We start from the raw sequence: 22,361 nt of genomic DNA, 5'->3' as shown, positions 1-22,361 counted from the left end.
AAAAAATCAATAAAATATATTTAAAAAAAAAAAAAAAAAAAAAGAAAGAAATCCATCCTAACTGGTTTGGCTCAATGGATAGAACATCAGCATGGACCAAAAGGTCTCGGGTTCAATTCCAATTAAGGGCACACATCTTGGTTGCAGGCTTCTCTCCAGCCCAGGCCTGGTGGGGGCACATTCAGGAAGCAACCAATTGATGTTTCTCTCACATCGATGTTTCTCTCTGTCTTTCTCTCTCTCTTCCACTCTCCCTAAAAATCAATGGAAAAATACCCTCGAGTGAGGATTAACAAAAATAAATCTGTTCACCACGATGACATATCACCTCACACCTATCAGAAGGTCATCAGTGAATTAACAAACAAGTGTTGGTGAGGATATAGAGACAAGGGAGCCCTCATGCACCTTTGGTGTGAATGCAGATTGGTGCAGCCACTGTGGAAAGCAGTGTGGAGTTTCCTCAAAAAATTAAAAATGGAACTGTAGCAAAATAATTTCTTTATATGCTGATATCTACCTGATCACTTTTGACCCAGTGATTCCACTTCAGGGAAATATCCAAAGGAACCTATAGCAAAATAATTTCTTTATATGCTGATATCTACCTGATCACTTTCGACCCAGTGATTCTACTTCTGGGAAATATCCAAAGGAACCCAAAACACTAATATGAAAGAATATATACACTTCTATGTTCATTGCAACATTTTTTACAATAGCCAAGATTTGGAAGCAGCCCTGGCCAGTTTGCTCAATGGTTAGAGTGTCAGCCCCATGCACTGAAGGATCCCAGGTTCAATTCTTGGTCAAAGGCACAGCTCGGTTGCAGGTTCCCCAGCCGGGGTGAGTATGGGAGGCAACCAATTGATGTCTCTCATCTAGCTGTTTCTCACTCCCACCTCTATCGCTTCCATTCTCTAGAAATCAGTGGATAAAAAACCATGGTACACAATGGAATACTACTCAGATACAAAAATACCTATACTACTAATAGAGGATTATGCAAATTAGCTGGGATGCTGTCATGTAACGACCAATCAGGATGGGGCTGAGCTGTGGCAGAGAGCTCTCAGCATGCCTGTTCTAAGGTCCAAAGGCCATGGAGAGGAAGGGAGAGCAGATAGGCAGTTAGGGGATCAGGCCAGGAGGGGAGAGCAGTTAGGCAGTTAGGGGGATCAAGCTAGCACCGGGGAGCAGCTAGACAGTGTGATCAGGTCAGCAGGGGAGAGCAGTTAGGGCCAGCAGGCCAGCAGGGGAGCTGTTAGGGGCATCAGGCAGTCAGGCAGGTGAGCAGTTAGGAGCCAGTGGTTCCAGATTGTGAGAGGAATCCTGGATTGGAGAGGGTTCAGGCCGGGCTGAAGGACCCCTCTCCCCCACATGAATTTCATGCACCAGGCCTCTAGTAAAATAATAAAAAAATGATGAGTAGACCTGGTAAGTATTATACTAAGGAAAATAAGCCAATCAGAGAAAGGTAAGTACCAAATTATTTCACTCATGTGGAATCTAATGAACAAAATTAACAAAATAGAAAATGACTAGTAGAGAATAGACTGTCAGAGGGGAGAGGTTGAGAGGCTGGGTAAAAAAAGTAAAGAAATTAAGAAAAAGAAATTCATAGACACAGACAACTGTATGATAATTACCAGAAGGAAAGGAGGATCAGGGGAGGTAGAAGAGAGTATGGGGCTAGGGGGCGGGGGGGTAAGGAGTTGAGGGATTTAAAAAATCTGTTCTTAGTTTTATTATTCCTTGTTTTCTCTTTGAATTCTATAGTGTTATTTTTTTTTTCTTTCTTTAAAATATATTTTTATTGACCTTATGAAGAGAGGAAAGGAGAGTGACAGAGAGATAGAAACCTCATTGAGAGAGAGGAAACCAAGATGGCGGCATAGGTAAATGCCTAACTGCAGCCTCACACAACAATTTTCAATGTTAATCAGCTTAACAATAACCCACAACCTTCGGACCAACTCTCACACAACAATTTCAAAAAATACAACTAAAATATAAAGTGGACATTATCCAGAACTACAGGAAAGTTGACTGACTGGAAATTCTACAACTAGAAGGAAAAAGAAAACCAGAAGAAAAATCAGAGGAGCTGTAAAAGCCTAAGGTACGGAGACACAGTGCACGCGTGGGGAGAGGACGGAGCCAGAGAGGAGGTGCGCCTGAGTGCCTGGTTGGCATTCCCTAGCAGGAAGGAGATAAAAGCTCCAGACTGTGCTGAACCCCAGTTCTGGCTCATTGCGGGAGAGACTAGACTGTCCGGTAGTGGGCGAAACTCAAGGGCGCCTTTCTCTCAGAGGTGCTTGCAGCAAGTACCAAAGGACACTGAGGAACACTGAGACTCAGGAACCTCATAGGGCGGGGCTGACAGAAAGCCAAGGCTGTAGGCTCCACCCTAAAACTCCGCCCCATCCAAGCTGAGCACAGAGGCTTTTGAATAAGGCTGTTTCCAGGCATAGACACAGAGGCTTTTGAATAAGGCTGTTTCCAGGCATAGACACAGAGGCTTTTGAATAAGGCTGTTTCCAGGCATAGACACAGAGGCTTTTGAATAAGGCTGTTTCCAGGCATAGACACAGCTGATTCTCACAGCCAATTGGCCTGGAGGTCAGTTCCTCCCAGTGATACCAACAACAATTAAGACTTAAATACAAAAGACTGTACACACAGTCCACAAAGGGGTGCACCAAGAGTGTCCACCTTAGATAACTGGGAGGCTGACCCACTGAACTATATAGGACATCTTAACACACAAAGCAACCCTACCAACTCAGAGAAGCAGCGAAAATGCCGAGACAAGAAAACAGATCACAAATGAAAGAAATGGAGGACAAAAAGCTACTGGATATAGAGTTCAAAACCACACTTATAAGGTTTTTCAAGAATTTCCTAGAAAAAAGCCGATAAAATAAATGAGACCTATGAGGATATGAAAAGGGATCAACTAGAAATAAAGAATACATTGTCTGAAATAAAAAAATATTATACAGAGTCCTAAAAACAGAATGGAAGATCGCAAGAATCAAGTCAAAGATTTGGAACACAAAGAGCCAGAGGACACTCCTCCACAGAAGCAAGAAGACAAGAGAATCCAGAAAGTTGAAGATAATGTAAGAAACCTCTGGGACAACTTCAAGCAAACCAACATCAGAATTATGGGGGTCCAGAAAATGAGAGAGAGCAAGATACTGAAAACATATTGAAAGAAATAGTGAAAGAGAACTTCCCCCACTTGGTGAAAGAAATAGACTTAAAAGTCCAGGATGCACACAGAACCCCAAACAAAAGGAATCCAAAGAGGACCACACCAAGACACATCATAATTAAAATCCCAAGAGCAAAAGACAAAGAGAATGTTAAAAGCAGCAAGAGCAAAGCAGGTAGTTACCTATAAAGGAGCACCCATACAATTATCAGCTGATTTCCCAACAGAAACCATGCAGGCCAGATGGGAATGGCAAGAAATATTCAAGGTGATGAATAACAAGAACCTACAGCCAAAAATACTCTACCCAGCAAAGCTATCACTCAGAATCAAAGGCCAGATAAAGAGCTTCAAAAAAAAAAAAGCTAAAGGAGTTCATCATCCCCAAACCAAATTTATGAATTGCTGAAGGGGGTTCTTTAGGAAGAGGAAGAAAATAAAGATAAAAATTAAGAACAACAAATACTATCAAGAAGTGAATCTAAAAACCAAGGGAATTAAAACATCTGATGAACAATATTAACTGGTGAATATTATAGAATCAGAGGTAGGGAAGGGGAGTGAACTGACGATTCTCAGGGAAATGGGGAGTGGGTGGTGCGGGAAGAGGCTGAACATAAACTGTGCACCTATGGATGAGGACTATGGGGGGTGGGGAAAGGGCAGAGGGTGGGGTGAGAACCTGGTGGAGGGGGAAAAATGAGGAACATTTGTAACAATATGAACAATAAAGATTTATTTAAAAAATAAAAATAAATAAATGAGAGAGAAACATTGATCATGCCCCTACTGGAGATTGAGCCTACAATTCGAATATGTGCCCTGACCTGGAATCGAACCAAGGACCTCTTGGTGCATAGGTGGATGCTGAACCACTAAACCGCTTTGGCCAGGCTTTTTGTTTTCCTCTTTCTTTTAAAATATGTTATTGATTTTTTTCACAGAGAGGAAGGCAGAGGGATAGAGTTAGAAACATCAATAAGAGAAAAACATCCATCAGCTGCCTCCTGTACACCTCCTACTGGGGATGTGTCAGCAACCAAGATACATGATGCCCTTGACTGGAATCAAACCTGGGACCTTTCAGTCCGCAGGCTAACACTCTATCCACTGAGCCAAACCAGTTAGGGCAGCCTTTTCTTTTTTTTAATCCTAGCTTGAGGACTTAGAAAGAGGGAGAGGGGGAGGGGGAGGAAAAGTGAAAGAGGAGAGAGAGAGAGAAAGAGAGAGAGAGAGAGAGAGAGAGAGAGAGAGAGAGAGAGAGAGAGAGAGAGAGATATGGATCAGTTGCTTCCTGTACACTCCCCAAGTGGGGATCAAAACCTCAACCCATGTATGTGCATGGACCAGGAATCGAACTGGCAGTCTTTGGGTGCACAAAACAATGCTCAACCAACTGAGCCACTCCAACTGGGCTGTAGTGTTACTTTTTAATATAATTATAAAAATAAAATATCAATTGATTTTTAAAAATCAATAAGTCCAGAAAAGTATAAAGAAAAAAATGATCATCCATGATTTCTCCACCCACTGAAAATAATTGGTTCATACTGGTAAAGCCTTTTCGAAACATCCAGCATAGCTGCCTAGTACTGAAGAGGACCAAGAATCAAGGAGTTAGGGATTTGAAATAAGAAATGCATATTCCTGGGGTCTGGCATAGTGGTGATGGAAATAATCAACATGAGACAACTTGGAGAGGGAAGTGAGACTGAAGAAAACTGCTGTGGCCACCTGTTCAGACACTTCCCTTCAGAAGCTTTCTCTTCTCAAACCTTCACAAACTCGTTATTTTATTTTATGAATTATATCATTCCTTTATGTTCCTCTACCTACATCTCAAAACTAGTATTACAGTTGCCAGAGTTGGGAAGACCCTGTGGTATACATTGTCCCCAGAAAGATACAATGAAATATAGACTTTGTGTTTCCTGTTAACATAATAAAGAAGTAACGGAAGTTTAAGGTCCTGGCTAAGTAGCTCAGTTGGTTGGAAGGTGGTCCCAATGTGGTAAGATTGTGGTTCAATTCCTTGGTTGGGGCACAAACAGGAAGAAATCAATGAATGCGTGAATGGGTGGAACAACAGATGGACATCTCTCTCTTCCCTTCCCTTCCCTTCCTCTCTCTCTCTAAAAAATCAATAAAATAAAATATAATGAGCATGATTAGCTTGCTTTAAACATAGAGTAGGTTAAAGCTATGTGAGGGAGTTTGTGAAGAGAAGGGAAGGAAACAATAAATACCTGTGCATTCAACATATAAGAATTTTAGAACAGAAGGAAAAGAAATGAGTAGAGAAGATGTCAGGTAACAGGAGAGCTGTCCTGGGCTCAGGTCAAGAAGCCCCATGCTTAAGACTTAGAGGAAATTGCTAGGAAAATCTTCACCCAAGCAAGCTAAGCTTGATTTGGGAGCTGCAAGCTAGGATAAATTAGTATCAGACATACTTTCTCTGTAGCATTCACTTAATACCTATTTACTATCTACTGTTTGCTAGTTGACCTAGATATGATTTCTGCCCTGAAGGTGTACACATCTAGAAAAAGGGAAAGACGCGTCAGTCAATGAATGTACGAAGTGAGGGACTGTGGCAGGGTAAGCACCTGAGGCTTTGAGAGTACAGAGGAGGTCAGCAGACATCTGTGTTAAAGTCCTTAAAATAAGCCCTTCACAGTTGCTGCCTAGCATTCCGGCAAAGAGGTTTGGGGAGGAAAGATGGTCCAGTTTGTGATTTCAAGGGCAACTGTCCGTGCTATTGCCTCTACAAAGCCTAACCCCCTTTAACACCATCACATTTAGAAACATGTTTATTACAGTTAAAGTAATTCACAAAGATTCATTATCTCAAATATTTTTTATTTTTAATAAGAGGGAAGAGACTTGAGAGGAACGCGGAGGGCCTTTGGGATAGGTCCTCTGCGAATACTTGGTGAATGAGCTAACTTGTGGAGGGGCAGGACTGGATTTCCAACTCCTGCAGTCTTCTACATGAACAATAGGTGGCGGACGCTCCTCAGTGTGGAATGCAAAGGAACTTTCTAGCCTTAAAGTATAAATCTACTTTATGATTTGGGTGAGGCGAGTCCAATCTTCCTTCTGTTCTATGACACAATACACACTCATAGTTTGGGGATAACATTCAGTGGTGATGTCTTTGGTGAGGTTAGCTTTGCTCTCTGCCAACAAATAACACTTGTCAGTTGACTCTGGTTTGTTTCTTCATCTGTTTCTCCAACTCTCATGGTTTCTGGACTCCTCTATGCTTTCTTTCTGCTTTCAAAGAAAGCAAACTCTGTTCCTAGAGATCTTATAGAAATGCCAGAAGACCTGATTCAGGATTCACATTTTTCACTCGGGCAAAAAGATAAAGGAATTGCATTTTCGAGATGAGTCATAAGATACGACCACTCTACCACTGATTTATATCTATTATCATCAGTCCTAAACTACTGAATTTTATGCCCAAAGAGAGAAATAAGAGGATGGCAATCTAAAGCCAGGTTGCCTGGGTTCAAATTCTAACCCGGTCACTGATTATATGCTTTGTGTCATCTCTGTTCTGTTTCTACTGTAAAATGGAGATAATAGAATATATCTCATAAGGTTGTGGTGAGGGTTAAGTGAATTTGTATAGCATCTAGTGTGTGGCACATAATATGAGCCATGAAAATGTTAGCTACTATTTTTGTTGATTTATCTTTTAATATTTTGTTAAAAATGAAATTAGTAGGTGTGTAGCACTGCTGTAGAAAATAAACTAAATGCTCTGAATATTTTGAGTTTATTGGCTGGCCTTTCTGTGGGCAATTAAATTCACAGAACAAATTATGACATTAAACTGGAAAAATGTTAAATACATTCATTAGTTTGAAATGCAAGAACAAATAAAGCAAAAGTTAAAATGTTGGAGAAAACTTAACAGCTTAAATTTTTCTTGATACCAAATAATAATGAAATATTCTACCTTATTCCTGCTCAAAATTGTCCAAAACTATTTATTCAAATTCTTTTAAAACCAGGCTCTAAAACTTTTTGACATGTAGCCCTCTATACAGTGGGAACCACCTACTCAAATAGATTATAGGACCACTGCTATTTAAATTCATAAGTCTCCTCAGAACACACCAAGAATATACCTTCCAAGACTTTCTTTCTGATCACAATAACAAAAGTGATTACTCCATCCTCATTTAGATTCTGCTTTACTCAATAAAGGATTCAAGTACACTAAAAATTATAAACTTTTCTTTTTTATTGAATTTACTGTGGACAATGGTTAATAAATTTATATAGGTTTTTCTGGGTATAATACATCCTCTGTATATAGTATTGTGTGTTCACCACCCCAAGTCAAGTCTCCTTCCATCACCATTTATCCTCCCTTTAACCTAAACTACTTTTCCCTCTCCTACCTCCCCATACCCACGTTCCCTCTGGTAATCATCATACTGTTGTCTGTGTCTATGAGTTTTTTGTTTTGTTTTGTTTTGTTTTGTTTTGCTTTGCTTTGCTTTTTCAACCAGCACCACAATGTCCATCCCCTCTGACTTCTGTCAGTCTGTTTTTTGTATCTATGAGTCAGTTTCTATTTTGTTTGTTAGTTTATTTTGTTCATTAGATTCCACATGTAAGTAAAATCATATGGTACTTGTCTTTTCTAACTGGTTTATTTCACTCATGATAATACTCTCCAGGTCCATCTTTGCTATCCCAAAAAGTAAGATTCTTTTTTTCTCTTTCTTTTTCTTTCTTTCTTTTATTTTTATTTTACTTTTTTGTTGTTGTTGTTAAGCCAAGTACAATCCCATTGTGTAAATGTATCTTTTATTTATTTGTGGTGTTTTTTTTTTATCTCCTCATCTATTTACGGGCATTTGGGCTGCTTCCAAGTCTTGGTTATTGTAAATAATGCTGCAATGAACATAGGGGTACATACTTTTTCCCATCACCATTTATCCCCTCTATGCTCTCTTCCACCTCAACCAACCCCCCCTCCGTTCCTTGTCATCACCAGATTGTTGTCCATGTGCACGTGTTCTCTCTTTTTCTTTTTTACTCAATCCATACACACACACACACACACACACACACACACACACACACCACCCCATACACGTGAGCTGTCTGCATGCTATGAGTCTGTCTCTATTTTGCTTAGTAGTTCAGTTTATTCATTAAAAGTCCACATATGAGGAAAGTCATATGGACTCATCTTTTTCTGGCTAGCTTATTTCACTTAGCATAATGTTCTCCAGGTCCGTTCATGCTGTTACACAAAGTAAAAATTTTTCTTCCTTTTTATGGAGAGTAAATTGTGTAAATGTACCACACCTTTTTTATCCACTCACCTACTGTTGGACACTTGGGCTGTTTGCAAATCTTGGCTATTGTAAATAACGTAGCAACTGACATAAAGGTGCATATATTCTTTCAAATTAGTGTTTTAGGTTTCTTTGGATAAATTCCCAGAGTGAAATAGTTGGGTCACAGGGCAGTTCCATTATTAATTTCTTGAGGTAACTCCATACTGCTTTCCATAGTGACTGCACTAATCTTCATTCCCACCAACAGTGCACAAGAGTTCCCTTTTCTCCACCTCCTCACAAGTACTTCTTTGTTGATTTATTGATGATAGCCATGGTGACAGATGCCAAGTGATATCTGGTTGTGGTTTTAATTGGCATTTATCTGATAAATAGTGACATTGAACATTTTTTCATATGTCTGTTGGTCATCTGTATGTTCTCTCTTGAGAATTTTTTCAGATCTTTTGCCAATTTTTTTATTTTTTATTTTTTTAAAATATATTTTATTGATTTTTTACAGAGAGGAAGAGAGAGGGATAGAAGGTTAGAAACATCATTGAGAGAGAATCATTGATCAGCTGCCTCTTGCACAACCCCTATTGGGAATTTGCCCACAACCAAGGTACATGCCCTTGACCGGAATCGAACCCGGGACTCTTCAGTCCACAGGCTGACGCTCTATCCACTGAGCCAAACCGATTTCGGCACTTTTGCCAATTTTTAATTGGATTGTGGAAGGGTTGGTATTGAGTTTTATAAGTTCTTTATAAATTTTGGATATTAACCCTTTATCAGATATACATTCATGAATATATTCTCCCATTCAGTGGTTTATCATTTCATTTTGTTGATGGTTTCCTTTGCTGTGCAAAAATTCTTTACTTTGATGTAGTCCCATTTGTTTATATATATATATTTTGTTTCCACTGCCTGAGGAGATACATCAGGAAAAAAATTGCTATGAGAAATGTTTGAGATCTTACTATCTATATTTTCTTCTAGGATTTTTATGGTTTCAAACCTAAGATTTATTTATTTATTTTTTTAAAAAGGAAACTTTTAATACATTTAAAAAAGAATTAGAAACTTTAAAAACATTTTAAAGTATTTAAGCACCAAAGTGCTTTTTATAAGGATAAAACTAATGACAGATGTTGTTTTTTATCCAAGAATTTCTTAAAGACAAAAGCAGTCAATTAAAACACATCTTGCCCTAACCGGTTTGGCTCAGTGGATAGAGCATCAGCCTGCAGACTCAGGAGTCCCAGGTTCAATTCCAATCAAGGGCATGTGCCTTGGTTGCTGGAACATCCTCAGTGGTGGGTGTACCGGAGGCAGCTGGTCGATGTTTTGTTCTCATCGATGTTTCTAACTCTCTCTCCCTCTCCCTTCTTCTCTATTAAAAAAAAAATCAATAAAACATATATTAATAAAAAACAAACAAAAAAACCCACACATCTTGATTGATCCTGGAGGCTGTGGGTGAGGACATTTGGTTGAACTGGGAGCCTCTATGTAAAATTGATTGTGGTCTCAGAATTTAAAATGAATTCCTTTTTTTAATTTAATAAATCTTTAATGTTCAGATTATTACAGGTGTTCCTCTCCTCCTCTCCCCTCCATATCTCCTCTCCACCAGGTTCCTACCCCACCCCCTGCCCTTACCTCACCCCACTGTCCTCATCCATAGATGTATGATTTTTGTCCAGTCTCTTTCCACACTCCACATTTTCCTTTTCCCCCAAGAAATGTCAATCCACTCCCTTTCTATGCCCGATTCCATTATATTCTCCAGTTTAATCTGTTCCTCAGATTTTTTATTCCCTTGGATTTTAGATTTACTTGTTGATAGATATGTGTTTTTTGTTCATAATTTTTGTCTTTTTCTTCTTCTTCCTCTTCTTAAAGAATACCTTTTAGCGTTTAATATAATAGTGATTTGGTGGTGATGAACTCCTTTAGCTTTTTCTTATCTGTGAAGCTCCTTATCTGACCTTCAATTCTGAATGATAGCTTTGCTGGGTAGAATAATCTTGGTTGTAGTTTCTTGCTATTCATCACTTTGAATTTTTCTTGCCACTCCTTCCTGACCTGCATAGTTTCTGTTGAGAAATCCTGTGACAGTCATATGGGTGTTCCCTTGTAGGTAATGAACTGTTTTTCTCTTGCTGCTTTTAAAATTCTCTCTTTGTCTTTTGCCTGGGCATTTTAATTTTGATGTGTCTTGGTGTGGTCCTCTATAGATTCCTTTTGTTTGGGTTTCTGTGCGCTTCCTGGACTTGTAAGTCTATTTCTTTCACCAGGTGGGGGAAGTTTTCCGTCACTATTTTTTCAAATAGATTTTCAATATCTTATCTCTGTCTTTTCTTCTGGGACCCCCATAATTCTGATATTGATATGCTTGAAGTTCCAGAGGCTCCTTACACTATCTTCAACTCTTTGGATTCTTTTTCTTTCTGCTTTTCCGGAGGAGTGTTTTTGCTTCTTTGTATTCACAGATTTTAAATCCACTCATCTGCTGATGAGCACTTAGGCTGTTTACAAATCCTAGCTATTGTAAATTGTGCTGCTATGAACATAGGGGTGCATATATCATTTCTGACTGGTGTTTCTGTTTTCTTGGGATATATTCCTATAAGTGGGATTACTGGATCAAATGGAAGTTCCATTTTTAGTTTTTTGAGGAAACTCCATACTGTTCTCCACAGTGGCTGCACAAGTCTAATCCCACCAACAATGCATGAAGGTTCCTTTTTCTCTGCATCCTCGCCAGCACTTGTCATTTGTTGATGATAGCCATTCTGACAGGTGTGAGATGGTACGCCATTATCATTTTGATTTGCAATTCTCCAATGATTAGTGACTTTGAGCATGTTTTAATGTTTCTTGGCTTTCCTTATGTCTTCTTTCAAAAAGTATCTATTTAGGTTCCTTGCCCATTTTTTTTAAATTGGGTTATTTATCTTCCTTTTGTTAAATTGTCTGAGTTCCCTGTAAATGTTGGAGATAAAACCCATATTGATGATAACATTGACACATATGTTCTCCCATGCAGTAGCCTTTCTTGTTTTGTTGATGGTTTCTTTTGCTGTGCAAAAGCTTTCTATTTTGATGTAGTCCCATTTGTTTATAATATTTTCTCTTTCATTTCCAATGCCCTAGGAGCTGTATTGGTGAATAAATTACTTTGACATATGTCTGAGATTTTTCTGCCTGTGTATTTCTCTAATATTTTTATGGTTTCCCTTCTTATGTTTAAATCCTTTATCCATTTTAAGTTTATTTTTGTGTATGGTGTAAATTGGTGGTCTAGTTTCAATTTTTTTGCATGTTTCTGTTTAATTTTTCCAACACCATTTATTGAAGAGACTATCTTGACTGCACTGTATGTTCTTGTCTCCTTTGTCAAATATTAATTGAGCATAGTGGTTTGTGTTGGTTTCTGGGTTCTCTATTCTGTTCCATTGATCTATATGTCTGTTCTTGTGCCAGTACCAGGCTGTTTTGAGAACAGTGGCTTTGTAATACAGCTTGATATCTGGTATTAAGATCCCACCTACTTTGTTTTTCTTTTTCAGGGTTGTTGTAGCTATTAGGGGCCTTTTTTTAATTCCAGATTAATTTCTAGGTCTGTGCAATATGCCATTGGTATTTTAATGGGAGTGTATTGAATCTATGGATTGCCTGGGTAGTATGGACATTTTAATGATGTTGATTCTACCAATCCGTGAACAATGTATATTCTTCCATCTGTTTGTCTTCCTCTATCTCTTTTTTCAGTGACCTGTAGTTTTCTGAATATAGTTCTTTTACCTCCTTAGTTAAGTTTATTCCTAGGTATCTTTTTTTTTTTTTTTTTTTTTTTTTTTGGTGCGATGGTAAATGGGATCGCTTTTTTAGTCTCTCTTTCTGAAAGTGCACTATTGGTGTATAGAAATGCCATAGATTTCTTGGCATTAATTTTGTATCCTGCTACATTGCTGAATTAATTTATTGAGTCTAATAATTTTTAATGGAGTATTTAGGGTTTTCTATGTACAGTATCATGTCATCTACAAATAATGACAGTTTTACATTTTCTTTTCCAATGTGAATACCTTTTATTTCTTCTTCTTGTCTAATTGCTATGGCTAGTACTTCCAGAGCTATGTTGAATAGGAGTGGTGAAAGTGGGCATCCCTGTCTTGTTCCTGTTCTTAGGTGAAATGTTTTTAGTTTTTGCCCATTGAGTATGATGTTGGCTGTTGGTTTGTCATATAAGGCTTTTACTATGTTAAGGTATGATCCCTCAATTCTCACTTTGCTTAAAGTTCTTATCAGAAAAGGGTGTTGGGTTTTGTCAAATGCTTTTTCTGCATCTATGGATATGGTCATGTTATTTTTGTCTTTCACACTTTTATTTATGTGATGTATCATGCTTATTGATTTGCTAATATTGTACCATTCTTGCATCCCTGGAATAATGGTCATGATGTATGATCATTTTAATATATTGTTGTATTCAATTTGCTAATCTTTTTTTTTTAAATATATTTTATTGATTTTGTACAGAGAGGAAGGGAGAGAGATAGAGAGTTAGAAACATCGATGAGAGAGAGTCATTGATCAGCTGCCTCTTGCACACCCCCCACTGGGGATATGCCCGCAACCAAGGTACATGCCCCTGACCGGAATCGAACCCGGGACCCTTCAGTCCCCAAGCCAACGCTCTATCCATTGAGCCAAACCAGTCTTGGCGTCAATTTGCTAATCTTTAAAAAATTTATTTTTATTGATTTTAGAGAGGAAGAGAGAGAGAGAGATAGACACATCAATAAAGAGAGCGAATATTCATTGGCTGCCTCCTACACATACACACACCTACCCCAGGTCCCCTGAGCCCACACCCTGGGCATGTGCCCTGACCAGGAATCAAAACCATGACCTTCTGGTTCATAGGTTGATGCTCAACGACTGAGCCATGCTGGTCAGGCAATTTGCTAATATTTTGTTGAGGATTTTAGCGTCTATGTTCGTCAGGGAGATTGGCCTGTAATTTTCTTTCTTTGTAGTGTCTTTATCTGGTTTTGGAATTAGGCTCATGCTGGCATCATAAAGAAGGCTTGGGAGTTTTACCTCCTCTTGAATTTTTTTGGAATCTTTTGTAAAGGGTAAGTGTTAGTTCTTTGAATGTTTGGGAAAATTTACCTTTAAAGCCATCTGGTCCAAGGCTTTACTTTGTTGGGAGTATTTTGATTACTGCTTCAATTTCATTGGTAGTACTCTGTCTATTCAGATTCTCTGATTCTTCCTGTTTTGGTTTTAGAAAGTTGTATTGTTACTAGAAATCTATTCATTTTCTCCAGATTGTCCAACTTATTGTCATATAGCTGTTCATAATATTTTCTTACAAATCTTTATATTTCTTTAGTATCCATTGTTACTTCTCCGTTTTCATTTTTTATTATATTTATTGGGGTCCTCTCTATTTTTTTCCTGATAAGTCTGGTTAAAGGTTTGTCAATCTTATTTATCTTTTTAACAGATTAGCTTTTGATTTCATTAATCATTTGTATTGGGTTTTTTTTTTTTTAGACTATTTCACCTATTCCTGCTCTGATCTTTATTATTTCATTTTTTTATACTCACTCTGGACTTTGTTGTTCATATTTAAGTTTATTTAAGTGTAAGGTTAGATTGTTTATTAGAGATTTTTCTTGTTTACTGAGATAGGTCTGTAATACTGTGAATTTCCCTCTTAGGATTGTTTTTCCTGTGTCACACAGGTTTGGGGTTGTTGTGTTCTCATTTCAATTTGTTTTAAGGTATCTTTTGATTTCTTCTTTAATTTCATTGTTAACCCATTCATTACTTAACATGTTATTTTACATATATGTCTTTGTGAGTTTTTCCATTTTCTTCTTGTGATTGGTTTCAAGCTTCATAACAGTATGGTCAGAGAAGATGCTTGAAATGATTTAAATCTTCTTAAATTTATTGACACTAGTGTTGTGTTATAACATATGGTCTATCCTAGAAAATGTTATATGTGCACTTGAAATGAATGTATATTCTATTGTTTTGGGTGAAATACCCTGAAGATAACAATTAAATCCATTTGATATAGTATGTCATTTAAGCTACTGTCTCCTTGTTGGTTTTCTGTCTGGAAAATCTATCCATTGATGTCAATGGGGTGTTAAAATCTCCTACTATAACTGAATTACTGTGAATCTCTCCCTTTATGTCCATAAAAATTTGCTTTACATATTTAGGTGCTCCTATATTGTGTGCATAAATGTTTACAAGGGTTATATCTTCTTGTGAGATTGCTTTCTTTATCATTTTGTAGTGTGCTTTTTTTGTCTCTTATTTTAGCATTGGTTATATTTTATCAAATATAAGTATTACTACCCCAACCTTTATTTTCATTTCATTTACATCTTTTTCCATCCCTTTACTTTTATTCTATGTGTATCTTTCATTCTGAGGTGGGTCTCTTGAAGACAGCATATACATGTCTTGTGTTCTTATCCATTCAGCTGCCTTATGTTTTCTTAATGAAGCACTTAAGCCATTTACATTTAAAGTGATTATTGATAAGTTATGTATCTATTGCCATTTTATTTCTTAACTATGTCCCTCTGTTTGTTTGGTTTCCTCCCCACTTCTTTTGCTTCCTAAAGCAAGCGCTTTAATATTTCTTGTAACATTTGGTGGTAACAAACTCCTGTAGTTTGTTTTTTTTGTGTCTGGGAAGCTCTTTATTTCTCCTTCGATTTTAAATGATAGCCTTGCTGGGTAAAGTAGCCTTGATTGTAGACCCTTGGTTTTTTACATGTATTTTTTTAAATTAGTGTTTTGGATTTCTTTGTATGATCTATAGTCCCAGAAGTGGAGTTGCTGGATCATAAGCCAGTTCCATTTTTAAGTTTTTGAGATAACTCTATATTGCTTTACACATGGTTGTACCATTCTGCATTCCCACCAGCACTGTGCACAAATGTTCCCTTTTCTCCAAATCCTCCCCAGCACTTGTTATTTAGTGAATTATTAATTTTAGACATTCTCACAGATGGGAGATATTTGATTTTGTTTTAACTTGGATTTATCTGATGATTAGGGACATTGAGCATCTTTCATATGTCTATTGGCCATCTGTATGTCTTCTTTGGAGAAGTGTCTATTCAGGTCTTTTGTTTTTGTGTGTGTGTGTGTGTGTGTGTGTGTGTGTGTTGAGTTTTATAAGTTCTTTATAAATTGTGGATGTTAACCCCTTAGCAGATGTATTTGTAAGCCATTCAGTGGGTTGTCATTTCATTTTGTTGATGGTTTCCTACTCTGGGTAAAAACTTTTTAGTTTCATGCATTCTCGTTAGTTTAGTTTTTCTTTGACTTCCCTTGCATGAGGACATATGTTAGAAAAGAATATTGCTACAAGAAATGTCTGAAATTTTACTACCTGTTTTCTTCTAGACATTTTAGGGTTTTGAGTCTAACATCTAAGTTTTCAATCCATTTTGATTTTATGGCATAATAAGGTAGTCTAGTTTCATTTGTTTGCATGTATCTGCCCAATTTTTCCAATACCATTTATTGAAGATACTATTTTACTCCATTGTATGTTCCTGCATCATTTGTCAAATATTATTTGACCATAAAGGTGTGGGTTTATTTCTGGGCTGTGTTCTATTCCATCCTATATAATAAAAGCCTAATATGCTAAGTGTCAAGTCGTCCAATCAGTGGTTCAACCAATCATAGCTTAATATGCTAATGATATGCTAAGGCTGCTCAATTGCTCACTATGATGTGCACTGACCACTAGGGGGCAGACAGTTGATTGGTTGACCAGTCACTATGACATGCACTGACCACCAGGGGGACAGACATTCTGACCAGTATGTTAGCTTGCTGCTGGGGTCCAGCTGCTCAGTACTGAGCAAGATGGGCCGGACATACCCCAGAGCCCTTCTGTAGTCCCTCCCTGGATGGCCAACCTCCTGCATTCCTCTGCAGCCCCAATCATGCACGAGTGGGGTCCCTCAGCCTGTCCTGCACCCTCTTGCAATCTGGGTCCCCTCTGGGGATGTCAGAGAACTGGTTTTGGTCCAACAGCAGAATGACCAGTTACTATGACACACAATGACCACCAGGGGGCAGTTGATCAATACAAGAGCTGCCCCCTGGTGTCAGTGTGCTCCCACATGGGGAGCACTGCTCAGTCAGAAGCAGGGCTCATGGCTGGCAAGTGCAGGGGCAGTGGTGGGAGCCTCTCCTGCTTCTGCGGCAGCACTAAGTAGTCAGATATCCCCTGAAGGCTCCCAGACTGTGGGAGGGCACAGGCCTGTCTGTGAAGGACCACCCCCCCCCCCCACACACACACACCAAAGCGCACAAATTTTGTGCACTGGGCTTCTAGTTAATCTATATGTCCGTTTTTTATGTCAGTACTATGCTGTTGTGATTACTATGGCCTTATAGTATAATTTGATATCAGGTAGTGTGACTTCTTCAACTTTGTACTTTTTTCTCAAGATTGCTATGGCTATTCTGTTTTTTTTTCTTGTGTGTGTGTGTTGTTGTTGTTGTTGTTGTTGTTTTGGGGGGTACATATAAATTTTTGGAATATTTGTTCTGAGTGTCTTATAATTTTCCAAGTGTCTTATAATTTTCCAAGTACAGACCTTTTACATCCTAGGTTAAATTTATTCCTGGGTAACTTATTCTTTTTGAAACAATTGTGAATGTATCTGTTTTTTAGTTTCCCTTTCTGATGGTTCAATATCTATATATTTAAAAGCCTAAGAGATTGTTACAACTAAATGACCAGCCAGTAGCTATAATGCACACTGATCACCAAGGGTCAGATGGTCAAAGCAGGAGCTTCCCCCTGGTGGTCAATGTGCTCCCACAGCCAACCTCCCGGGGCCAGCCAACCTCCCACAGTCTCTCCCTCTGGCCAGCAGGCCCCAATTGGCTTCAATTGGGACTGGGCGAGACACCCCATTGAGATTGGGCAATACAGCCCAAATTGACCTGATCGCCGGCCAGGCCGAGGGACCCCGCCTGTGCATGAATTTGTGCACCAGGCCCCTAGGAGGTGTATAAAAATCCAACTGATATCTGGATATTTATTTTGTATCCTATTACTTTGCTGAATTTGTTTATCAGTTCTAGTATTATTATTTATTTTTTTTTTTGGTGGAAACTTTTGTGTTTTCTAGATACAGTATCATATCATCTGCAAATAATGACAGTTTTACTTTTTTCTAATTTTGATGCCTTTTATTTCTTCTTTTTGTTGATTATTGTGGCTAGGACTTTGAGTACTATGCTGAGTAGGAGTGGTGAAAACAGAAAAATAAAAAATAAAAACCCTAGCCAGGCAGCTTAGTTGGTTAGAGCATTGTCCCAATATGTCAGTTTGCAGGTTTGATCCCAATAAGATCACATACCAGAATCAACCACTGAATGCATAAAGAAGTGGAACAACAAATCTATGTTTCTATTTCTCTCTCTCCCTTTCTTTCTCTCAAAATAAAAGAGTGGTAAAAGCAGATATCCCTGTCTTGTCCCTGATATTAAGAAAAATGCTTATAGTTTTTGCCCATTGAGTATAATGTTGGCTGTGGGTTGTCATCTATGGCCTTTATTGTGTTCATATATGTTCCTTCTATTCCCATTTGGCTGAGAGCTTTAATCTTAAGTAGGTGCTGGACTTTATCAAAGTTTTTTCTGCATCTATTGATATGATTATATGATTCTTAAAATTCCTTTTGGTTTATGTGATATATCACACTCATTGTTTTGTGGATATTGAGCCAATGTTTAATCCTCAGAATAAAACCCACTTAATCATGGTGTGTGATGTTTCTAATGTATTGCTGGGGATGATTTTATAGTATTTTTTAATGCATGTACTATTATATATGTTATTTTTATTTTTTAGAGAAAGAGGAAGTGGGGGAGAGAAAGAGAGACAGAGAAATCACTTGTTGCTCCACAAATTTATACATTCATTGGTTGATTAATATATGTGCCCTGACCAGGGATCGAACTGGCAACTCTGGCATATGAGGACAATGCTTTAACCAACTGAGCTATCTGGCCATGGCTGGTTTGCTAATAATTTGTTGTTGAGAATTTTAACATCTATGTTAATCAGGGATATAGGCTTAGAATTTTATTATTTTTTGTATTATCTTTATCTGGTTTTGAAATTAGAATAATGCTGGCCATATAAAATTAGCTTGGAAGTCTTTCTTCCTCTTGAATTTTTTAGAATATTTTGAAAAAGATTGATGTTATTCTCTTAATATTTGGTAAAATTCACCTGGGAATCCATTAGGTCCAGGACTTTTGTTTGTTGGCAGTTTTTTTTTTAATTATTACTGCTTTAATTTCATTAGTTGTGATCTGTGTATTCAGATTTTCTGAATGTTCCTGTTCAGTTTTGGAAGAGCATTTCTAATAATTTATCCATTTTGTACAGATTGTCCTATTTGTTGATCTATGGTATAATTGTTCATAATATTTTCTTACAACCCTTTGCAAGTCTGTGGAATTAGTTGTAATTTCTCTTTTGTATCTGGTTTTATTTATTTTGATCCTTACTTTTCTTTTCTTTCTTTCTTTCTTTCTTTCTTTCTTTCTTTTTTTTTTTTTTAAAGGTTATCTATTTTTAATCCTCACCTGAGAATATTTTTCTATTGCTTTTTAGAAATAGTGGAAAAGAGGGGGAGAGACAGAAAAATATCTATTGGTTACCTCCTGCAGGTGCCAGGGCCAGGGAGAGGTATGTGTCCTAGACCGGAATTAAACCCGAGACCCTTCAGTCCGCAGGCTAATACTCTACCCACTGAGCAAAATCAGCTAGGGAGCTCTCTTTTTCTTGATGAGTCTGGATATGTTTGTTTTCATTTGTTTAGTTTTTAAATCTCTATTATTGAGAGTATTCCCTCTTTCCCCCCATTACCCTCTTCCACCTGGTTCCAGCCCTGCCCCAGGCCTTCACCACCTTATTGTCTGTGTTCATAGAAAATGCATATATGCAAATAAGATCTTTGGTTAATTTCTTTTTGTGCCCCTTCCCCCTTTCCTCTGAGATTCGTCAGTCTGTTCCATGCCTCTGGTTCTATCTTATTCATCATTTTATTTTGTTCATTATATGTGTTTATTTTGATTTTTAGATTCAATTGTTGATATTTTCTTCCTCCTCCTCCCTCTCCTCCTCCCCCTCATCTTCCTGCTCTTCTTCCTCCTCCTTCCTCATCTTAAAGAATACCCTTCAATATTTCATGTCATATTGGTTTGGTGGTGATGAACTCCTTTAGCTTTTTCTTATCTGTGAAGCTCTTTACCTGACCTTCAATCCTGAATGATAACTTTGCTGGGTAATCTTGGTTGTAGGTTCTTGCTATTAATCGCTTTGAATATTTCTTGCCACTCTGTCTGGCCTGCATGGTTTCTGTTAAGAAATCAACTGACAGTTCTATGGACCCTCCGTTGTAGGTAACTGCTTTTCTCTTGCTTTTAAGATTCTTTGACTTTAGCATTTGGCATTTTAATTATGTGTTTTGGTGTGGGTCTTTTTGGGTTCATCTGGTTTGGGACTCTGCACTTCCTGGACTTTAAGTCTATTTCCGTGAAGAGAAGGGAAAGTTTTCTGTCATTTCTTCAAATAGGTTTTCAATATCTTGCTCTCTTTTCTCCTTCTGACACCCCCATAATGCAAATGTTGGTACATTTGAAGTTGTCCCAGAGGCTTCTTACACTATTTTCATATTTTTGTTTGTGTGTGTGTGTGGTTTTTTTTTTTTAAATCTTTTGATTGGGTGTTTTTTGCTTCCTCATATTCTCGGATCCACTACTCTACTGTTGATTCCCTGTAAATTGTTCTTTCAGTTAGTGCATGCTTAACTTCTGACTTGTCCTTTTTCATGTCTTTGAAATTCTAAGATCTTTGAAAGTCTCACTTAGTCCCTTGAAGCAAGTTCTCATTAAGATCCTTGAGCAACCTTATAACCATCATGACATGTTTCTGTCTCCACATTTTGACTGCTTCCCTGTGTTTGTTTCTATTTATTAGGTAGAGCTTCCATGTCTCCTAGAATTGGTAGAGTAACCTTATGTGGTAGGGGTCCTGTAAGACCCAGTGGCTCAGCCTCCCCAGTCACCTGAGCTGAGATCTAGGTGTGTCATTTGTGGGCTGTGTGAAAAGTCTTGTTGCAGTTGAGCCTTAATTGCTGTTGATGTTACTGAGAGGAATTGACCTCCAGGCTAATTGGGTCTGAGGACAAGTTGCCACTGCAGTGAAAGAGCTGCTGTGCAGGAGATACCCCTATGGAGCAGGACTTGCTTCAATGGGGCTTTAGTGCTCACTGAGTCTGCCTCTTGATTATGTTGCTTGTGTCTGTGTAGAGTTCTAATCTGGTATGGTCTGAAGCTGTTCACCTACACTGGCTCTGAGGCCTCCCAGGAATGTCAAAGTCAGCCACTGCTTGGGGGCCATCTGGCAAGAGCTACAGAGCAATCTGCAAATGGCCGATATTTGTATTGAGCTTGGAATTGCCCAGGTGAGGCCCACCTGTGAAGCAAGGCAGGTTGGTGCTAGTGCTGGGTCTTGGGCTCTTATTGATAGATATGAGACACAGTGATGACAGTTTGGTCTTAGGAGGTGAGTGTAACATCCACCTACTCCCTGCCATCTTGATAGAAACCAAAACTTATAGGCTAAGGAAAAACACACACACACAAAAAAAAACACATTAAAATCCAAAAATGAGTCCTGGCCAGTTTGGCTCAGTGAACAGAGTGTTGGCTTGCAGAATTAAGGGTCCCAGGTTCGATTCTGGATTATGGCATGTATCCTGGTTAAAAGCTCAATCCCTGGCTCTGGCTGGGGCCTGTGAAGGAGGCAACCAATCTATGTGATGTTTCTCTCTCTGTATCTCTCCTCCTCCCCTCCAGTTTCTCTAAAACAAAAAACAAACAAAAACAAAACAAAACAAAAACAAACAAGAATGAAAGTAAAAGCCCCTTTTCAAGACTGTGGGTTATCTAAAAATATGAGACATTTCCAATTCTTGCAGGACAGGTTATTTGAATCCATTCAAATCTATAGTTTACAATTCCTTTAAGGAAGGCTGCTGGTTACCTGACTCTGGCCATAAGATAACAAAATCTTCTGGACTGCTACCTTGTCTGCCTCAAGTAAACCTTCTTAAAGACTGGTTAGAGCAGTGGTTGGCAAACTGCGGCTTGTGAGCCACATGCGTCTCTTTGGCCCTTTGAGTGTGGCTCTTCCACAAAATACCAATGAAAGTTGATAACAATGTACCTACCTATATAGTTTAAGTTTAAAAAAATTGTCTCTCAAGAGAAATTTCAGTTGTGCTGTTGATACTTGGCTCTATTGACTAATGTGTTTGCCAACCACTGGGTTAGAGAATCTAAGGGATAGAAAGCAGGAACAGCATTGAACTTACCCACTGAACTCTTATGCCCACTTTGCTAATAAATATTTCTTTAGTAAGTGTGTGAATGAATGGCTATTCTACATCTACCTCAACTTTTGTGACTACTACCTCTCTACCAAGAACCACCTAAGAGTGGAGCATAAAGAAGTTAGTTTAGGTCAGTTCACAACAATTGACACATACAAAGTCATGTTTTTCAAATTTATTCTAAACATAGTCATTAGCATTACCACAATAGTACATACAAAGAACTTTTAAAATAAGACAAAAGAATACAACCTTCAACAAGTTAATGCCACTTAACTATGTAAACAAAATTAAAATGAAACCCTGATGCTAAAAAGATAACTATTCAGAGGTAAAATACAGATA

General features: G+C 38.1%; 1 protein-coding gene and 1 long non-coding RNA gene across 3 annotated transcripts in view; both read left to right on the top strand.

Moving 5' to 3' along the window:
- Positions 1-22,361, top strand: part of DORIP1 (dopamine receptor interacting protein 1) — a 42,090-nt gene that overhangs the window by 14,815 nt on the left and 4,914 nt on the right. For both annotated transcript variants that reach the window (XR_014795140.1, XR_014795141.1), the window contains one exon: positions 13,581-13,679. The gene's annotated coding sequence lies outside the window, so the exon portion shown is untranslated. The remainder of the gene's footprint in view (positions 1-13,580; positions 13,680-22,361) is intronic.
- LOC311623442 overlaps positions 1-22,361 on the top strand; it is a 764,210-nt gene that overhangs the window by 739,340 nt on the left and 2,509 nt on the right. The window lies entirely within an intron of this gene.

The sequence above is a fragment of the Pipistrellus hanaki genome, assembly GCF_964339955.1.
Source record: "Pipistrellus hanaki genome assembly, chromosome: 1".
Taxonomy (NCBI): domain Eukaryota; kingdom Metazoa; phylum Chordata; class Mammalia; order Chiroptera; family Vespertilionidae; genus Pipistrellus; species Pipistrellus hanaki.
Note: the sequence above shows the minus strand (reverse complement) of the source record. Positions and strands in the feature narration are given on the sequence as shown.